Source organism: Monodon monoceros, unplaced genomic scaffold (genome assembly GCF_005190385.1).
Source record: "Monodon monoceros isolate NGI ecotype Baffin Bay Population unplaced genomic scaffold, NGI_Narwhal_1 Super_Scaffold_11, whole genome shotgun sequence".
Classification (NCBI taxonomy): Eukaryota; Metazoa; Chordata; class Mammalia; order Artiodactyla; family Monodontidae; genus Monodon; species Monodon monoceros.
Genome location: NW_021703767.1, coordinates 4,777,831 through 4,798,014, shown reverse-complemented (window position 1 = coordinate 4,798,014; position 20,184 = coordinate 4,777,831). Strand labels below are relative to the sequence as shown.

Below are 20,184 nucleotides of genomic sequence, written 5' to 3'. Positions count from 1 at the left end.
CATGACCATGGGCGAGGTAACGACCTTCTGGGCGCCTCTCTTTCCACATCTTTAAGATGAAGATAATAGTAGAACTGACTTCACAGGTTTATTATGATCATTAAGTGGGTGCAGAGGAGCGTCCAGAACACTGTGGGCAAATGGCATGTGGCCACTCAACACAGTCCTGTATCTTCATCAGGATACTGATTGTTAAAGACACACACACCCCTATGTTCACAGCAGTACTACTTACAATAGCCAAGGCATGGAAGCAACCTAAGTGCCCATCATCGGATGAATGGATAAAGAAGATGTGGCATATATATACAATGGAATATTACTCCCATAAAAAGAAACGAAATTGAGCTATTTGTAATGAGGTGGATGGACCTAGAGTCTGTCATACAGAGTGAAGTAAGTCAGAAAGAGAGAGACAAATACCATATGCTAACACATATATATGGAATTTAAGAAAAAAAAAAATGTCATGAAGAACCTGGGGTAAAACGGGAATAAAGACACAGACCTACTAGAGAATGGACTTGAGGCTATGGGGAGGGGGAAGGGTAAGCTGTGTCAAAGCGAGAGAGAGGCATGGACATATATACACTACGAAACGTAAGGTAGATAGCTAGTGGGAAGCAGCCGCATAGCACAGGGAGATCAGCTCGGTGCTTTGTGACCACCTGGATGGGTGGGACAGGGAGGGTGGGAGGGAGGGAGATGCAAGAGGGAAGAGATATGGGAACATATGTATATGTATAACTGATTCACTTTGTTATAAAGCAGAAACTAACACACCATTGTAAAGCAACTATACTCCAATAAAGATGTTAAAAAAAAAAAGATGTGGTACATATATACAATGGAATATTACTCAGCCATAAAAAGAACGAAATAATGTCATTGGCAGCAGCATGGACATGGATGGACCTAGAGATTATCATATTAAGTGAAGTAATTCAGAGAAAGATAAGTATCATATGATACCACTTACATGTGGAATCTTAAAGAAAATGATACAAATGAACTTATTTACAAAGCAGAAATAGACTCACAGACATAGAAAAAAACTTATAACTACCAAAGGGGTTAGCAGGGTTGGGGGAGATAAATTAGGAGTTTGGAATTAACAGATACACACTACTATTTATGAAATGTCAATAGATAATCAACAAGGACCTATTATATAGCACAGGGATCTATATTCAACATCTTGTCATAACCTACATGCTTAGGTATCGACAGGGTTGACTTTTTCTGGAGGTCCCTCTCCTGTGTTTGCAGGTGGCCTCCTTCTCCCTGTGTCCTCATGGGGTCTTCCTTCTGTGTGTGCCTGAGTCCTAATCTCTTCTTTTTATAAGGACACAAATTATAATGGATTAGGGCCCGGTCTAATGACATCATTTTAGCTTAATTATTTCTTTAAAGACTCCAAATCCAGCCACACTCTGAGATACTGGGGGTTAGAACTTCTATGTAAGAACTTGGGTGGGTGGGTGGGGGCACAATTGAGTCTGAAATAAGGAGGACAAAGTGTAGTTTTTATGTCCCACAGTCACTGTGTCACTTCAAATTTGTAGGTTACAGTTTTCTCCATCAGAGCAAATCTCCTAAACCTGGCAGGCAGTTTAGTCTTGGTTGTTTTTTTCACTTTAGTCTACAGTTTTCAGACATGATTTTCAACAGGCCCGTTGTCACAGGTGGAATCTCTCCTCAGGAAAGAGATGCAGGTGAGCCTTCTTCCTTCCAACATTTCAACCAAGAGCCACAGCAAACCTTTATAAGCAAACTTTTACCAGCCTCTACCCCAAGGACTGTGGGAACAACGGGATGTGAGCAGAGGAAAGCCCTGTAGCCAACAACCTTTTAAAGCGGCTGCTTGAAAGGCCTGCAATTACGCACCGTGAAGTCCTCGTAAGGAGGGAAAAACAGATTCAGAAGAAGGTCTTCTTCCATACTTGAGATGTGAAGTTTCATGTATTCACAGTTAGCTTTGAGCCACGCCAGCTCAAGTACGACAGGGCTCTCTGCAGCCTCCTTGCAAAGCTAAAGTGAGCAGAGGGGGTGGATGATTTGGTCAGAAACCTCAAACCCTCTGTTTAGTCCCCATCAAACTAAGGGCAGTCCAGGTAAGGAGGTCAGGAAACTGTCCACAGCATTTGCTGTCCACAGGCATCCCCTAACCACATATAGTCCCATATATGAGAGTCACGACAAGCTCCTCTTTAAATTTAAGACTACCATGGAGCATCAAGCCTTATTTACATCTGAGTGCAAACTACTTTAATCATAGACTCTTCTGCATTAGCCGAGTGCTGCTGTGTGTTTCAAGAACAGACAATGTCAGTTTAGATAAAGTAGATGAAAGGGAGGTTTGGGATACATCTGGATGGGGTCCAGGTTTTTGACCCAAGCAAGGGAGGCTGGGGACCATAGACTTCTGGGTGGTAGGGACACTGGGAATGAGAGGAGGGCTCAGAAAACCAGGAAGGGCAGCAAGCAAGGAGGGAGTCCTTTGAAATTGTGCCCAGAGGCTTTGAGATAGGTGGTATGGTCCTGAAAAGTGTCTCTTGTAATTTACAAAGTCCTAGTCAAAATATCAGAAGTTGAGAATGATGCTAAGCTCAGCAAATTTCAAATTGCTGTCATTTCCCAAGTCTCAGTTAGTCAGCGTGCAGTGTCTCTATTCAAGTCGATTCAAGATATTTTAGCTGGGCTCCCCTGGTGGCGCAGTGGTTGAGAGTCCGCCTGCCGATGTAGGGGACCCGGGTTCGTGCCCCGGTCCGGGAAGATCCCACTATGCCGCGGAGCGGCTGGACCCGTGAGCCATGGCCGCTGAGCCTGCGCGTCCGGAGCCTGTGCTCCGCAGCCGGAGAGGCCACAACAGTGAGGGGCCCGCGTACCGCAAAAAATTAAAAAAAAAAAAAAAAAGGTATTTTAGCTAAGCAGCGACGTGTGCTGTGCAAGGAGGACAGAGGCTGTTCCCCTTATACAGAGTAAGTGGGGGCTAGGATAATCTCCCCAGGCCCTCTCAAGGCAGTCACCCAGGTCAGGACAGGAGCCGTGATCAGAAATGGAGAAAAAAGCTGAGTACAGAATAGTGAAAATGTCTCTAGTCTCTGGAGGGTGTGACTTTGTTACATACTGAAAACAGGAAGCATGACTCAAGCAAAATTCACCTCCCTGGTTTTCTAGTTTGTCAGCTAAAAAACTGAAGGTTAAACATGCCTACCTTGGCAGGCTGTTGGATAGAAGGAATAAAATTAGATATCTCAACTGTAGAGCGGGTGCTCAATATCTTTTGTGTGTGCACAAACACACACACGCACACACACGTACACACACACATACTCTTCTAGAATGGTTCCCCGACTGTTCACCCCAGCACACGTTGAACGGACTTACCTATTGTACTCCAGAGCAGTGGTTCTCCAAGTACGGTCCCTACAGCAGCAGCATGAGCCTGATCTGGGAGCTTGTTAGAAATGGATATCTCAGCCCCCAAGGGAATCAGAAAACCTGCATTCTAACAAGCCCTCCAGGTGATTCTAATGGACAAGTTTGAGAACCACTACTCTAGACCAACAGTTAGCTGCTTGGCTGCACAGTAAAGTCACCTGGGATGTTTGTAAAAACAGTGGTAATACCGCAGACCCACCCACACCAAATAAATCAGAACTTTGTAAACAGAGTCTAGGCCCAGAACTTTCTTTCTAAAGATCTTTCTCAGATGATTCTAACGTGCAGCCAATACTGAGAGACTACGCTTCTGGGTACCACAGCTGCGGAGTTACTTGGTGGTTCTCAGATTGAACACCCACCTTTTCATTCCTTTGTTTCCCCAAATACAAGTGCCTCTTCTATGCCAAGCACTGTGGTGGGTAGTGGGGATACAAGACAGACATGGGCCACACATTTCTGGAGTGTATAGTCTGGTGGGCATCACAGAGCCCACCACTTTCAGCCACACTACTTGTGCACTGCATAACTCCAGTGGGTGTCCTTCACAACTTTATATACAACGAGTAAAGCCACACAGAGTATCCGAGGTTGAAGCCCAAGGTAATCTTGGCCCCTAAAGATGCAGAGTATATAACTTCCAAGTAGCTTTAGCCTCTACTCTTGGCACTGCCAATGGCTTCCCAGGGAGTCCCAGCAGGATCCAGGCCAGTGAATTGATTTTCTTATCACTCTGTTACGTATAATCACTACATTTTTTAATTGATGAGGGACATGACATGGAATATGACTTTGCTGAGCATGGTGGTTTTATTTTTTAATGAACTGGTACCATTATATAGTGTTTTCACTTTGAACTTACTTTATTCTTAGTGTGGTAGGCTGAATAATGGCCCCCAAAAGGTATGCAGGTCTTAACCCCTGGAACCAGTCAACGTTTTCTTACATGGTGACAAGAACTTTGCAGATGTGATTAAAGATCTTGAGATGGTGAGATTTTCCTGGATTATCTGTTGGGCCATAAATGCAGTCACAAGTGTTTTTACGAGAGGGCGACAAAGGGAGATTTGATACAGGAGAGGAAAACAATGAGACCAGTGAAAAAGGATGCTACCCTGTGGGCTTCAAAGGTGGAAGAAGGCGCTAGGAGCCCAGGAATGCAGCTCTAGAGAAAGTGAAAGCAAGGGGATGGACACTCTCCTACAGCCTCTGGAGGGAACACCTCTCGACACACTGATTTTGGCCTAGTGACCCTGATTTCAGACCTCTGACCTCCAAGCTATAGGAGAATAAAGGTGTGTTGTTTTACGTCACCGAGGTTATAATTATTTGATGCAGCAGCAATATAAAACTGATATACTTATGCCCAAATAAAGAAAATCCAGAACAAGAGTAGTCGGTTTGGGAGAGAGGTTAAGGACACCTGAAATTTAACGGGCCAGGCTCTGCGCTGGTTACTTTACGCGGATTAGGTCTCAACCTCACAACAATCATGGGAGAAAGAGGATCTCATCATCACCATCACCATCATTTCAGTTTTAAAGACGAAAGTAACTTACAGGAAAGGCTAAGTAATGTCCTCCAAATCACCCACCTGGTAAGTAGCAGAGTTTGAACCCATGTCTGCTTGACTCATAAGTACAATTTCCAAAAGGCACCTTCCACTCAACAAATTAACTGAATATCACTGTAGAAGGCTTTTGTATTGAGTTTAAAATTCTGCTCTGATTGGAGCATAACGGGTTACTGATTAATGACCTTTATGGCCTGAAAGCAGAGTGTCTGAAGCAACCACTTTTGAAGAGCTTTTTTTTATAGTAACCTGCAAAGAGCAGCCCATCCCACAAGTGAATGTGGTGGGCGGTCCCACAGACACTGTTCACACAGCCATAACATAAATGCCATTAATAATTCCCCATTCAATACAGTCTTGCCCCAAAGAAATTGTTTCTGCATCATCAAATCCTGGCAGCAACTTTGCTATATCTGAGCTGCCACTTCTCACAAATAATGGCCTTTTATCCCACTTGAAACTTGTCACCTGGAACAAATGAGGTCTTTACAAGTCCCAGAAAATGAGAGAATTCTCTCCACAAAGTATATTATTTTTTGCTCATTCCCTACCCTGACATAATAAGAGGGGTTAACCTACCAGAGAGGTCGAATTCACATCACCCCAAAAAATGCAGTGAGGATTTGCTCATATCAGAAGGGAAAAATCTGGTTTGTATAAAAAAGTAAAATCTGACATGCAGAAAAATTATTCTAAAAACTAACAATCAAGTAAATTTTATTTATTTATTATAAATAAAGTTTGATAAAATTTACTTTATAATCTATAATTACATCAGTAAAATGATTTCATGCCACAGAGACTTACTCAGATATCACGTTTCTATGTGGTAAGAAAGTCTCAGGATCTCTCACAAGTCCTGGGTCTGAGGAACTTTCCCTAAATCCCTCAAAATTTCCTTTGTGGTATAAAGAGATCAACATTCCCTAAACTGATCAATAGTTTAAAAGAAATTGCAATAAAAAATAACAAAATGATGACGCCTTATACTCAGCGATTCCCCTATACCAGAGGATGTCTGAGGGCCTCACAGCCAGTAACTCTTTACTCCTCTCATTATGAGGAAGTATCTTTGTCATCCCTGTTTTGCAAATGAGGAAACTGAGACACAAAGCGGGTACGAGGTATAGCCAGAATTCTATGCTAAGCATATTAGGGCCAGAGTCTTCTTAAGCACAATGTTTTAATGTCTCATCAAAATTCTAAAAGGCTTTTCAGAGAAACTCGGATATCTTACTTCATAACTTACACAAAAGTCTAAATAGCCAAGAACAGCAAGGACTCACTCTACCCGATAACAAGACTAGTTATAAACCACGGTAATTGAACCAGTGGTCTGTTGGTGTGGGGATGGACCAGTGGGTCTCTGGAGCCAACGAGAGGCCAGAAGAGACCTGCACTACACAGGAGGGAAGAAAGGAAAAGAAGAGACACTCAGGAAATAACGCTGGGACTATTTGTTACCATATGGAGGTAAACAAAATTTAATCCCTATCTCTCACTGTACAAAAATCAACTCAAGGTAAATTAAGGACTTAATGAAATGCAAGTCAATACAAACTATTCTGGAAAAGAAAATAGGAAATGTGTAGTAGGAACACAATTTTTAAGACAAGAACACCAATCAAAAATTGGAAAATTAATCTGAGAGTACCTATTCATCAAGAAAAACAGCAAAAAGGTGAAATATAAAGCACAAATGGGAAGAAACTTACAGCACCTGCAACCATATTACTAACAAAGAATTAGTATAAAGAATATACAATAAACTACAAAGAGAGAGAGAGGAAGAAGATAAACAATCCAATAACAAATGGGCTAAAGGCATTAGTAGGCATTTCACAGAATTAAATTTTTCTTTTTCAAATCACTGAATTCCATTTCTCTACTAGATCATTCCTAACAGCGTACGGATGAGAGGTTATCGCACCCATCTTACCCTCTCATCTCAAATCCTTCCTTAGCTCCGCTTTCCCCCTCAGCCTTCTACTCTCACCTCCTAAAAAGGTGATTTTCCCCACCGCGCCACCAGAACAGCTCTTATAGATGTCTCACCATGGCCCACATGTCACCCCTGCATGACATGAATATTCGACACTACTGATCATGCCCGGTCGCCCTCTGATCAGAAACCTCTTGAGGCTCCTACTCAGATTCCTTTGAGGATTCCCTCTTGTTTCCTGAATGTTGAAGTGTCTCTGCACTCAGTCTGGGACCTTTTCCCTATTAATACTCACTCCCTTGATGATCACCCATCCTGAAGGTTTTTAATGGTATCTCTAGGCTGGCATCTCCTAATGTCTCGTTCTAGCCCAGACCTCTCATCTGAACTCCAAACGTCTATGCCCAACTGCCTCCTCCCATCTGCACTAGGATGTTGGGTTTGCTTCGCAGAGGGGACACGCCCCTAAGTGAGCCCTGGTCCTTCCCTTCCTGCCCTCCAACCTCTCCTCTCTCCAGCTTGCCCATCACCACAAGCAGTACCTGAAAGCAATCGTCCTTTCTCTGTCACCGCAAATCCCATTCATCAGAAAAACCTAACGCTCAACCGAAACGCGACCCCCTTTCACCGCATCCGTATCATCTCTCCTTAGCAGGACTGCAATGCCTGTTTTGTCTGCGAGCTCCACGCGATGGACAGAGAAATCCGGTCAGAACTCTGGTCACAGAATGTCACTCTGCTCCAACACCTCCCACTCTCTCTCTGTCCTCATCTCCTTCATCGGCACCCCCTTGGTCACCCTGCTTTCTCCCCGCAGAGGCCTCCTTACGGTACTTGAAACACACCTGACACAACATTGCTGCGGGGCTTTGGAACTTCCTGTTTGCTCTGCCTGGGAAGTTCTTCCCCTGACATCTCCCTCACCATCCCTAGGTTTTCACACAAATGTCCCCTCCTCAGCCCCCCATCTGAAACTCCACATCTCCCCTAAAATTACTCTTCACTGCTTCAGTTTTCCCCTGACACCAATTACCATTTAACCAGCTACACCGTCTATTTATCCTGTTCATGCACATGAAGCTACCTTAGGACACTGGGTTGCCTGTTTTGTTTGCTCTCTAGCTCCAGACCTAGAATCAATGGGCACAGCAATTGCACAGATAATTATTTGTTGGATGGAAGAACGAACTACACACACCATCATGGATACATCTCAAAGCAATAATGTTGAGAAAAAAGCCAGTCCCAGAAGAACACCTCCTTTGTGATTCTAATTACATAAAGTTCAAGAGCATGCACATCTTAGCAAGATATTACTTAGGGCTACGAACACATGTTGACACAACTACAAAGAAAAGCAAGGATTAACTAACATCAAATTCAGGAGTGAGGTTCCCTCTGGGGGAGGGGGTATGATTGGAGAGGAGCACACGGGAATTTTCAAGGACACCCTTCGGTTTCTTAACTTCGGCAAGGGTTCTACACACTCATTTTGTTAGTGTAAAAAATTTGTAGGACTTTCCTGGTGGCACAGTGGTTGAGAATCTGCCTGCCAATGCAGGGGACACAGGTTCGAGCCCTGGTCTGGGAAGATCCCACATGCCGCGGAGCAACTGGGCCCGTGAGCCACAATTACTGAGCCTGCGCGTCCGGAGCCTGTGCTCCGCAACAAGAGAGGCAGCGATAGTGAGAGGCCCGCACACCGCGATGAAGAGCGGCCCCCGCTCGCCACAACTGGAGAAAGCCCTCGCACAGAAACAAAGACCCAACACAGCCATAAATTAATTAATTAATTAATTTAAAAATTCACGACATATGTTAATATTAAAAAAAAATTGTAAAAAGACAAGAAAAATCATTTAGAGTACAGCAGACCACGTCACCTCTTTGGAATCCAATGTTCATAATACGGGATTTCAAATACGGTCCCACCACTGATACATCTTGGCCGTAATACAAACTCACTGAGCAGCAAAATCAGTTTACTTATTCTTGCCCCACAGCCCAACTGGATGGCAAAACTCACCCCAAGAGACTGAGCTGTAACAGCCAAGGCAAGAAGCAGGTGACGGTCATCTCTGATTTTGTATCCGCCAACAGCGCTTTGTACGTGGCAATGATGAAAAGAGACATCTTCTAATGCATTACACAAACCATGGAATTTGACTTAGTAGCGTGGGGGTTTGTATCAAGAGAGGAGAATGAATTCCCAAAGCCTCTGTTAAGAGTGGGTGCTTCCTTTCTGCTGCGCCCCTCCTTTTCTCAAAAGCCAGTTCAGCTCTCCCTCCTGCCTGAGAGCAGCTGCCCTCACCGCCCACATACACGTGGGTCCTCACGGGCTCCCACAGCTGAAAAGGGCGTCATGAGGCAGAGACTCCGCTAAATGCTCTTCCTCAGGAAAATTACCTTTGGCTCCATTGACATCTGACACTTTGGCATGAACACCGAGAAGATTTGAGACAATATGTGAGAAAACGTGCAGTTATCTTTAAAACATTGTTATAACACTGGATAAGAATGCAAATGTTCAACGGTAGTCCTGTGAATAAACCTCAAGGAAATAAACAAATTAGATGATAGACAGATGGATAGACAGCTAGACAGACAGACAGGTAGGTAGGTAGTAGATAGATGGATAGATAAGCAAATAAGTAAATGGAGGAAGGAATGAGTTTGTTGTGCTTAACTAGTTATCCCCAGCAAATATTATATACTAGACACTCAATAAACACCTGTTGACTGAATGAATGAGGTAATGGATGTCAAACAACGGGATAAACTATGGTCCAAAGTATCTAACACCTCGTCAGCTGCGCCACACCTGAGTAGACACAATCAGCCCTTCGGCCTCCACTGTGTGCGAAGCTCAGGTAAACGTGCATTTTGCTTCCTTCTCCTGGACACCAGGCCTTTAGGAAGCCAGCCTGTCCATGTTCCTGCTACATGGCCGGTGCTTGATGAACAAACTGTTTTACTTAATCACTTATATATTTGGGGAGAGTATCTACAAGAATCCATCCAATTTCATGTATCAGGAGGTTTCCCTTGACCTCTCAGATACCAGAAAATGACCTTCTCCAGGGAAAATCTGGTTGTACCAGGTGAGTCCAGTGTGGTGACACTAAGACCTCTATCTCTGGGTGACAAAGAGCCTTGGAGGGGTCAAAACCTTCCACAGCTTATGTATAGTCCTTTGTTCTCCAGAACCGTGCCATCCCATATGACAGCCAACAGCTGCATGTGACTATTAAATTCAAATCCATGAAAGTTAAATAAAATTAGTAATTCCACTCCTTAGTCACTCTAACCACATTTCAAGTGCTTGGGAGTCACATCTGCCTAGTGGCTACGAGCCGCTAAATGGCCTAATGTTCTAGAACATTTCCATCATCACAGAAAGTTGCTTTTAGACAGGGCTGGGCTGGCATGTGATCCGATGTTACAGTATCACCTTTGATTGTACCTCAAAGGATACTGAATATAAACCAGCTAGAAATCCTGAAAACTACAGAAAGAGCTAAAATGATTTAATAAGGATTATGGAACTTAAAAAGACATGAATCATAGTTTAGGAAGCAAAAATATAAATGAAGTAGCGTTTCATGGGGGAAGGGAATGAGTAAATCCTCTACTTAAAGATGAAGCAACACATTATACAAAGTATAAACAGATACAAGTGACGCTCTTTAGATCTATATAATGCTGAATTGAAAGCAAATGCATTGGTCAAGATATAAACGAATCCATTTACAAACTAATTGGATTGTTAGGTGCACATTGCTATCAGTAGCCTGAGGTAGCACTTCCAACTAATGGTGGTAATTGTTTTTAAATAACCTTAAGAGGAGCACAGTCATCTCAGTGCTCTATTTAACTCCCTTTTCTAGTGGAGAAATTATGCTATAGATCAGCCTAATGGGAACACACACCTGATATGCATACAAAGGGCAACTGAAGAGTCAAGAAGTAAAATGTTTAAAAAACAATGCTTCGTAGAATGAATTAAGACAAACACGAACCTGCACTATCACTGCAGCAGAGCCAAAAGCCTGCACCCTTCACATGCACGGTTCTGCACTTGCGAGCTTTGTGACCTGGAATTTGCCACTAAGCCTCACTGCATTTTCAAATTTCCATCTGCAAAGTGAAAGGGGTTGTGCGACTGTTTGGCATTTCTTTTCGTTCCTGGGGGCAGTGACAGAGATGGGAAGGAAGAGTGGCCGAGTCTTTCTCATCATCAAGCCAGCTCCTCCCATGCCGGGCCCAGATGGAGGCACCAACATCTTCCTAGTCACCTTCCCCAGACACCTTGGACCCAGGCTCCATCGTTCTGCTGACCCTGCCACTATCCTGTCCTCCCTGTTACAACACCACGTACAAAACACACACACACACACACACACACACATACACACACACACACACCCCATGCACACATTAGCGGACAGGTGAGTTCAACAGCAAACCAAGAGGGCTGATGGGATGGGAGCGAGGGGAGGCGCAATCTCTGTTGTGAGCGTTAGTCGCTGCCTCCGCCGCTAACGTTCTGGTATGAGTCGCTAAAAGCATGGTGAAATCTTGCTTGGCCATTGGATGTGCTTCTCACTGTTTACCAAATTCCAGGTTAAAAGGACTGACATTTCGTGTATTCCCCAGAGATGAAGACGTCAAAAGAAAATGGGTATTAGCAAGAAAAGACCTGATGTGAATTCAGCAGGCATTTGGGAGCCTAAAAAAGGAGATGTGTTGTGTTCAAGGTACTTTAAGAAGACAGATTTTGACAGAAGCGCTCCAAATATTAAACTGAAACCTGGAGTCATACCTTCTAATTCCCCATCTCACTTATAGGGGAAAAGAGAAAAGCTTCACTGTAGGAAAAACTTCACCCTCAAGCCCTTCCAGTCACAAACCACAGTCACCACCTTGTTGGTGCTTCCTCGTGTATGGAGGAATTCCAGTCCCAGGTCATTTTTGAGCATAGCTACAGTGTAATGGACAGTCCAAAGAAATTTAAGCATAAATTAGATCAAGTGATCAGCGAGCTAGGGGATACCAAGAAAAGTCTGCGGAATGTTTTAGACGGAGAAAAACGTTTCCAAAAATCACTGAGGAAGACAATCAGGGAATTAAAGGATGAATGTCTCATCTGCCAAGAAACAGCAAACAGACTGGAAGTTTTCTGTTGGGAGTGATGTCAGGAGAGTATGAACTATATTTCATGAAATAATTTCACGTTATGTTCTACCTAAAATTGATATTGGTACAGCTTTTCAGAAAATGATTACCATCATTAAATAATATCTGTCAGGGCTTCCCTGGTGGCACAGTGGTTGAGCATCCGCCTGCCGATGCAGGGGACGCGGGTTCGTGACCCGGTTCGGGAGGATCCCACATGCCGCGGAGCGGCTGGGCCTGTGAGCCATGGCCGCTGAGCCTGCACGTCCGGAGCCTGTGCTCCGCAGCGGGAGAGGCCACAACAGTGAGAGGCCCGCGTACCGCAAAACAAAACAAAACATATAGCATTTATTTAGCGGTTGCCACATGCTAAGTACGGTACTAAACACTTTCATATTTTAACTCACTTAATCCTTACCACCCACATCCCTAGGAAGGAGGTATTTTTATCCCCATTTTATACACAAGGAAATTAAGGCACAGAAAGGTCGGTCAAAGTCATACAGTTTGTATGTCTTGGAGCCAGAACTGCAACCCAGGCCATGTAGCTTGCAAGCCTGTGCAATTAATTTCTAGAATATTCTACAGCTCTGTGAAGAAAGTTATCAACCAAGTGGCAATATATACATATTTTACTATACTGCATATACAAGAGATCATGTCAATCAAAATCTATGGTTGATTGCCTGCAAAAAATGATTGCAGTAAATTTTCCCACCCCTCTGTACTTGGCCTTTGCAATGTGGCTGCAGCTCCTCACATGAAGAAGTGTCTTCTTCTCAAGTCCTTGAATCTGGGCTTGACCATGTGACTTGCTTTAACCAATGGGATATTTACAAACATGATGCAAGCAAAGGCCTGAAAACTGCCTGTGCACTGGAACTTGCTGGAGACATGGGATGACCACCACGTGGGCAAGCTAGGCTAGCCCCCTGGGAGCTAAGAAACACAAGTAGAGGCCCAGCCAACCCAGCCATCCCAACAGAAGCCCTTTAAATGGGTGGTTTGAGAATGATCTGCAATGTTCTCTTCCTTTGCCTTCTAACGCCTGGTCTTTTCGTTGATTTGTTCACCAAGGCATGGCTGAACCCTCCCTATATGCCTGACATTGTTTTGTGTGCAGGACTCTGTACGTGTAGTGTAATGAGAAGAAATGTGTCTCCAAAAAAGGTATGTTCAAGGTCTAATCCCCAGTACCTATGAATGTGAACTTATTTGGAAACAGACATAACCAACGTTCCAGAGATGCAGAGACAGACACACCAGGAGAATATCATGTGATGACAGAGGCAGAGAATGGAGTGATGCAGCCATAAACCGAGGGTTGCTGGCAGCCACCAGGAGCTGGGATTGAGGGCTGGAACAGACCCCCCTCAGAGCGTCCAGAAGGAACTAACCCTGCCAACACCTCAATTTCATACTTCTGGCCACCAGAACTCTGGAATTATCAATATCTTTTGTTTTAAGGCACTCAGCTTGTGGTACTTTGTCATAGCAGCCTAGGAAATTAATATGTATATATATTCTGGGAAACATAGAAAAAGAACCCGGAGAAGAAAGAAAGATCACAAAATAAGAAACTGAAACTAAGATACAGATTGGAGGAGGTGCAGTAACTTCTGGCATAAAAGTGAATGAATCCCTTTGCTAACACCTATCCTTCTCCGGGGCCCACTGTGGCTCTGCAGTCAGCTGCCTGCTTGCCTGAGGACCAGGAGAGCCACCCTGGACACCTTGGGAGAGGAAAGTGCTAAACCAGCTCCTAAGGGAGCCTTTACATCCCAAGTGGGCTTGTCTTTCTTCCAGCCAAGACATGCCTGGCAGAAATTCAGGAGAAACAGGCTTCTTCAGAAGGCCTGGTCAAGACACACTCCTACTCTAGCAGGTGGTGTTAAGGCAGACATCTGACCTGTAGCTCTTCGTCTGGCCTGCACCCAAACGTGCATCCTAGTTTATAAATTACTCCCAAAGAACCCCAATGTGCTTGTGACGATCCTCAGAGCAGAGGGGTCTAGGCTACACAGGGCTGCCTGACAGGAGTACTGGGGTGTGGACTGGGGGGATAGGACCATGTGGGAGGGAGAAATCACAACAGCTCCTTCCCAGCCCAGATCTCTGTCTTTGCCCCATCCGACCTCCGGGGTGTTGAGTCCTTCTGGAACGAGAACTAATCACCCAGGGGGACCCCAGGTTCCACACCCCTCAGCCTTTCAAACTGTTTCTTATTCTAATTCCATCCGGAGTGTCCCATCTCACCTCCCACCACTCCCCAAAACCCCAACAATCAAGACCCCTCACTATCCCCTAATTCTTCCAACATCATGGCAGCCTTGCAGCCAACTCTACTCTGGGTGCCTCACGGCACTTTGGAGTCTCCCTCTGTTGGTTGACATCTTTTTGAAGCCTGATGAAAATAACCAGCTGAACAACCTCGAAAGTGTGTGTGTGTCTCCCCTACGCCCTTCCAATCACTGATAAATACCCATGATACTGAGAAAAGCTGGCTCACCTGTCTCAGCCTCTTCCTCTTCTAGTTGGGGGACTCCAGGGAGCGTTCTTAAAGATTAATACTCATGTCAACAGGGACTTGTGCTGCTAAGACCCTTCGGTGCTGCCTTCGGCACAGATCTGGTCCAGTTCTCAGACTTCTGCCCTGGCTGTTGGCCTGGTGGGCCCCACAGCCCTTGTTATACAAGCAGGAGAACCAGCTAAGTCCGACACAAATACGAGTGGTCGAAGTTTGCCTACAACCACTTCCCCATCTCTGAGATGCTCCCTGGTGGCAGTCAACGCACAGCACGAGGTGGTGCCTATGCTTTCAGCACCACCTTCCCCCCCTCCCCCCTCTGTCTCAGCATCGAAGTCCAGCCGTCGCCCTCCACACCCCAAAGGAGGGAGGTGGTGAGAGGCAGAATTCACCTCTCCGATCCCCACTTAGAATCAGGCACTGCATGTGATCCTTTCACACCCATTGATTCCACTGGTCCTTGCCTCAATCCTGCTCCAAGTATTACAAGATTATTCCCATTTTTTAAGATAAGGAAACTGAGGCTGAGAGAGGCACTGTAACCTGCACAAAAATCCATGCATCATATAGGGCAGAATTCGGATTTGCTTCCCAGCCAGCCCTGCCCCAGAGACAATGCTCTTTCAACCGGACCATAGAGGCCTCAGCTGCAGGCCTTTCAGAGTTAAAAGTTGCCACTTACAGACACTCAAAGCCAATCAGCAGCGTCACTGTTTTGCCATAGTCAGGCAGGCAAGAGCCAGAAAAATCACTGCAGCTGTGGCAATTCTGCTGCACAGATTCTCTGTGACCCCCTCCGTCCCCACTGGCCAATGTCTTGCATGGCTGTGCTCTGTTCCTGGAGCTCCATGAGACAGGGTCTCTGGGGAACAGCGCACCAACTGTACCCATGACAGCACCCAGCCCTCCTGCATCTCCACCTGCTGTGCCCGACCCCCAAACTGACCTTCCTATCCACCCCTTCATCCTCCCAGCTGGTGCTCTGGCTTAAGTAGAACAGGGTTCCCCAAGACACCTTGCTGGGCGCCAACTCAATCTCACAACCCCAGTGAGTGTGTGTGCAGAGGGAGAGAGACAGAAAGACAGATAGGCAGATAGACTGTGGAGCTTTGGGCTGGGCTTCAAAATGGATGGAAGGACTTATTTACAATCTTGAGATTCCTGGACCACAGCTTGGTACTCAGCTCCTCCCCTTTCCCTGCTATGACGCAGGAATCACTGCTGAATTTCTACCTTCCTAGCTTCAATGCCTCCATCCCATCTGTAACCTGGCAACTCCTATGGAACAAGCTGGTCTGGTATCTGAATTGAGTGGAACCTGGATGGGGGCTTGAAGTTGTTAGTGAGTGACTCCAAATCAAGTCTTAGGCTTTGTCTATGCTCTTTCCAGGTAGTGGGCTTTATCATCCATTACCCTATGCGACTTTGCTAAACCCAAGTACAGCTCCGGGATGCTCCAAGCCCACCAACTTGGTACCGGCATTACTTTCCTATTTGCCACTGTAACAAATCACCACATACTTCGTGGCTTTAAATAACACAGATTTATTATCTCACCATCCTAGAGGTTAGAAGACCACACGGGTGAGCAGAGACGGTCCTTCCTAAGGCTGCAGAGGAGGATCGCTTCTTTGTCTTTGCCTGCAGTCCTTGGCTTGTGGCCCCTTCTTCCATCTCCTCGCTCTGTCTCTCTCTCCTTCCGTCCCCTGCCCTTCTGCTCTCCTCTTGTAAGGATCCCCGTGACTACACTGGGCTTACCTAGATAACCTCCCCACTCAAGCTCTTAACTCAATTCCACCTGCAAAGTCCTGACTGTCATGTAAGGTAGCATCATCACTGGTTCCAGGATTAGGGCATGGGCATTTTGGGGGCCTACATGGGCACCCACGTGTGCCATGACCCACAGAGGGCGCTGTGGACTCATAGGCCAGGAGCTGTATCTTCAAAAGTTTTGAACCTCACAGGGCCTTGTCCTTGAGGGCCGATTTTTTTTTTTTAAGTGATTTTTTTAAATTAATTAATTAATTAATTTTTATTTTTGGCTGCGTTGGGTCTTTGTTGCCGTGCACGGGCTTTCTCTAGTTGCGGCGAGTGGGGACTACTCTTTGTTGCTGTGCGCGGGCTTCTCATTGCGGTGGCTTCTTTTGCGGAGCATGGGCTCCAGGCTCACAGGCTTCAGCAGTTGTGGCTCGCAGGCTCAGTAGTTGTGGCACATGGGCTCTACAGCGCAGGCTCAGTAGTTGTGGCGCATGGGCTTAGCTGCTCCACGGCATGTGGGATCCTCCCAGACCAGGGCTCGAACCCATATCCCCTGCATTGGCAGGCGGACTCTTAACCACAGCGCCACCAGGGAAGTCCCTTGATGGCCGTTTGACATATAGTGTTTGGATAAATGAATGGAGAGTATGTGGACTGAACTGTGTCCCTTCAAAATACAAGTATTGAAATCATAACCCCCATTAGCTCAGAATGTGACCCCATTTAAAGATAGGGTTTTACAGAAGTCATCAAGGTAAAATGAGGTCATTGTGAGTGGGCTCTAATGCGATCTGACTCTGTCCTTATGAAAAGGGGGAAACCTGGACACAGACACACAGGGGGAGGCCATGTGAACAGGAAGACGGCCGTCTGCAAGTCAGGAGGCATGGAACTCAGTCTTCTCCCACAGGCCTCTAAGGAATCCAGCACCTTGAAAGTCTACTGTTAAGTCCCCCAGCTTGTGGCGCTTGTTATAACAGCCCTAGCAAATGAGTGCAGATAATAAAGCTCCTAATTAGAGAGCACTCTGGTACATTGAAAGTAAGATTTAAAAAAAAAGAAAAGAAAAGAACTTGTCACAGGGTTCTGTGCCACCAGAAGTATTTCACACTAACTGTTAGTTTGGGGGCAGGGGGAGGGGGCTTAGAGCATCATTTCCTAGTCAGTGTTGTTGCCATCTCTGGGTACATGGATATTAAAGCAAAGATGGCCGGGCACCTGCCCCTCTCCCAGTGAGGCGTTCTGGCACCAGGAGAGGATGCTGCCCCTCGGACCCCCGGGCTCCACCCTGCACAGAGCAAGACCAGACTGGAGGCAAACTTCTAAGGAGTTGCCAGGCCCCTCTGGTCCCTGGTCAGCCCTGCTGCTCTTCCTGTGTGGTCTCCACCTGTCTGCCGTCAAGTGTAACTCTCCCCCCAAGCCCAGAGCTCTGTGTGAGTCATCCACACTTTTATTATGAATTGTTTATTCTCCAGGGTGTCTGTGGCCACAAGTGACATCTCCAGTTAAGAACAACAACTAAAAGAGTGTCCCCTGAGAAAGAATTTTGAGGCTTTGGACAGCGGTGGGGTAAAGGGTTTGGGCGAGGGTAATCCAGTCATTACAGGTAGGGTATGGCCCCCTCACAAGACCATCTTTGACATCTTGTAAAATGTTCAGGAAGGGATTTTCTCCAGAAGAAATTAGTTCAGGGTCATCTTATTAGAAATAGGTTAAGTATTTGCTGGAGGCCACCAATAAGATGGGTGGTGATTTGGTGTCCACGACCAAAGATGACCCCTCGCACTGCACTGCCAGTGTGTTTATTAAAGCCAGTGAAAGGTCTTGATCTCTGGATGCCCCCTTATGTGCATCTTACACACCAATAGTGGGGAATTACTTACTGATCAATTGTGGGGAAAATAATTAGCTTCCCTCCACCCCGGGCTAATTACAGAGAGCATTATTTAGGCAACGCCGTGCACACATGTGCAGCCCACCTCCACCCTGCCTTCCCAGACCGGCCGGGAGGCAGACAGCAAGTGCATTCCGGTGACAGCTGGCAAGCCAGCCTCTGGGAATGAAACATTTTAGCACTTCATAAATTTCTAACAAGGTTTCAGATTGCCGCCGTTTCCCTCCTCTCAGCTCTGTCAACTAGTGAAAGGGAGGGGAAAAATAGACTAATTAAATCTACAGTGAGAAAGTGCTACTGGTAAGATTGCTACTTATTAAAAATAATGAACTGTTAGGACCAATTTGCAAAGCAGGTGAAATTCTCCCCATTTCCCCTATATATAAAAACACATTCTTCTGATTGTATATATATTGGGTATATATGGATATATATCAGAACGGAATATGATATATGACATTCTTAAACCTAATGGAAGGTGACACATAATAAAGTAAAACATTGAGAGACTATGTAACAATACTCGATATGAACACTGAGGCTTGATACCGTGTACAAAGTAGGTCATTTCAAATTCTTTTCCCACATGATTGTTATCGCAAGAAAAGTTATTGCCGGTGACGTACCAAATGGAGAGAAACACAGCCTTGAAAACCTTCCTGAAATGACAATTTCCAAGTTTTGATCACCATCACTAATTTTTTAAAATAACAGTAGCAATAAAGCTCTCTTCATTCTTTCACTCTCTCTTTTAGAAGGAAAGATAGTCAACTGGAGATATGCAAGACTGAGGGGCAGGGCGAGCAAAGAGAAAGGAAAATAACTCACAAAGTATTTCACTGTCAACTAAAAAACATGTAAGCAGTTTGGTGGCGGGGGGTGAGTTCAGAAAAATAAAAGATAAAATTTTAAAGAATTTTATTCTGAGGAAAGCAACGTACCCTCCTGTTTCTATGAGCACAAGTTAAGTAAGTGCAGCTGTCTTCAGCCTGTAGGTGTATCTCCTACAATAACTACACAGGCTGCTATGCAGGGGACAGTATCGGACATGTGAGTAGAATAGGGCAAAAACGAGGGCGCTGACAATCCTGTCGGTAACTCGGGGTCCAAATCCCTCTGAGCCAAGCGCACAGCCAAGCACAAAGCAGGTACTGGAGAACAAGCAGCTGTGGGGCCGGGGTTATCAGTGCTGCCTGCCCCTGCCCACCGCACGTCTGACACCCCTGCACAGGACTCGCTTTCTTCTACCCCACGGAGGCAGCACGATGGGCCAGTTTTCATAGCTGAGGTCACCTGTGAGGCTCTGGCCAGGGTGCTCACACTTCCCCAAAGAAAAATGGATCTATTTCACCTGATGCCTGCTTTCTTTTTCAGCCTGAGAAGGCTGACCTTTAGGATGACGTATATAAACAAACTTCCGCAGCTAGGATGGGAGGAAAATGCAGAGAAGAACATGCGCCCTATTTACGTTTGGGAAAATAAACAGTCCTTTAAAGTACCGGCCCAGATGATATTCACAACAGTGACCTCAGGGTTGGAAATCTCACAACGGCTCCCGACTGAATTTCAGATGCAAATGATCGCTTGGTATTAATTTCAGCCTTGCTAATGTTTGGTCCCGAGCATCGCAGCTAATTGGCAGGAGGAACTGCCAGTTCTGCTGATGGCAGCCCCGTGGGACACTTGGGATCTTCTGAGTGGTAGAACCCACAGTCACTGGATAGTGTTAGCTTGCCAATTATGAACCTTGGTATCTCGCTCGCCACTCTCTCCCTTCCCCTCCCCTTCCCCCTCTCCCTCTCTCCCTCTCTCCCTCTCTCCTCCGTGTGTGTGTGTGTGTGTGTGTGTGTGTGTGTGTGTGTGTGTGTGTG

At 45.6% G+C, this 20,184-nt stretch overlaps 1 protein-coding gene and 1 pseudogene across 1 annotated transcript in view; one reads left to right on the top strand and one right to left on the bottom strand.

Annotated features, from left to right (window-relative positions):
* DSCAM (DS cell adhesion molecule) overlaps positions 1–20,184 on the bottom strand; it is a 744,700-nt gene that overhangs the window by 641,769 nt on the left and 82,747 nt on the right. The window lies entirely within an intron of this gene.
* On the top strand, positions 11,527–12,181 carry LOC114890162 (annotated as a pseudogene).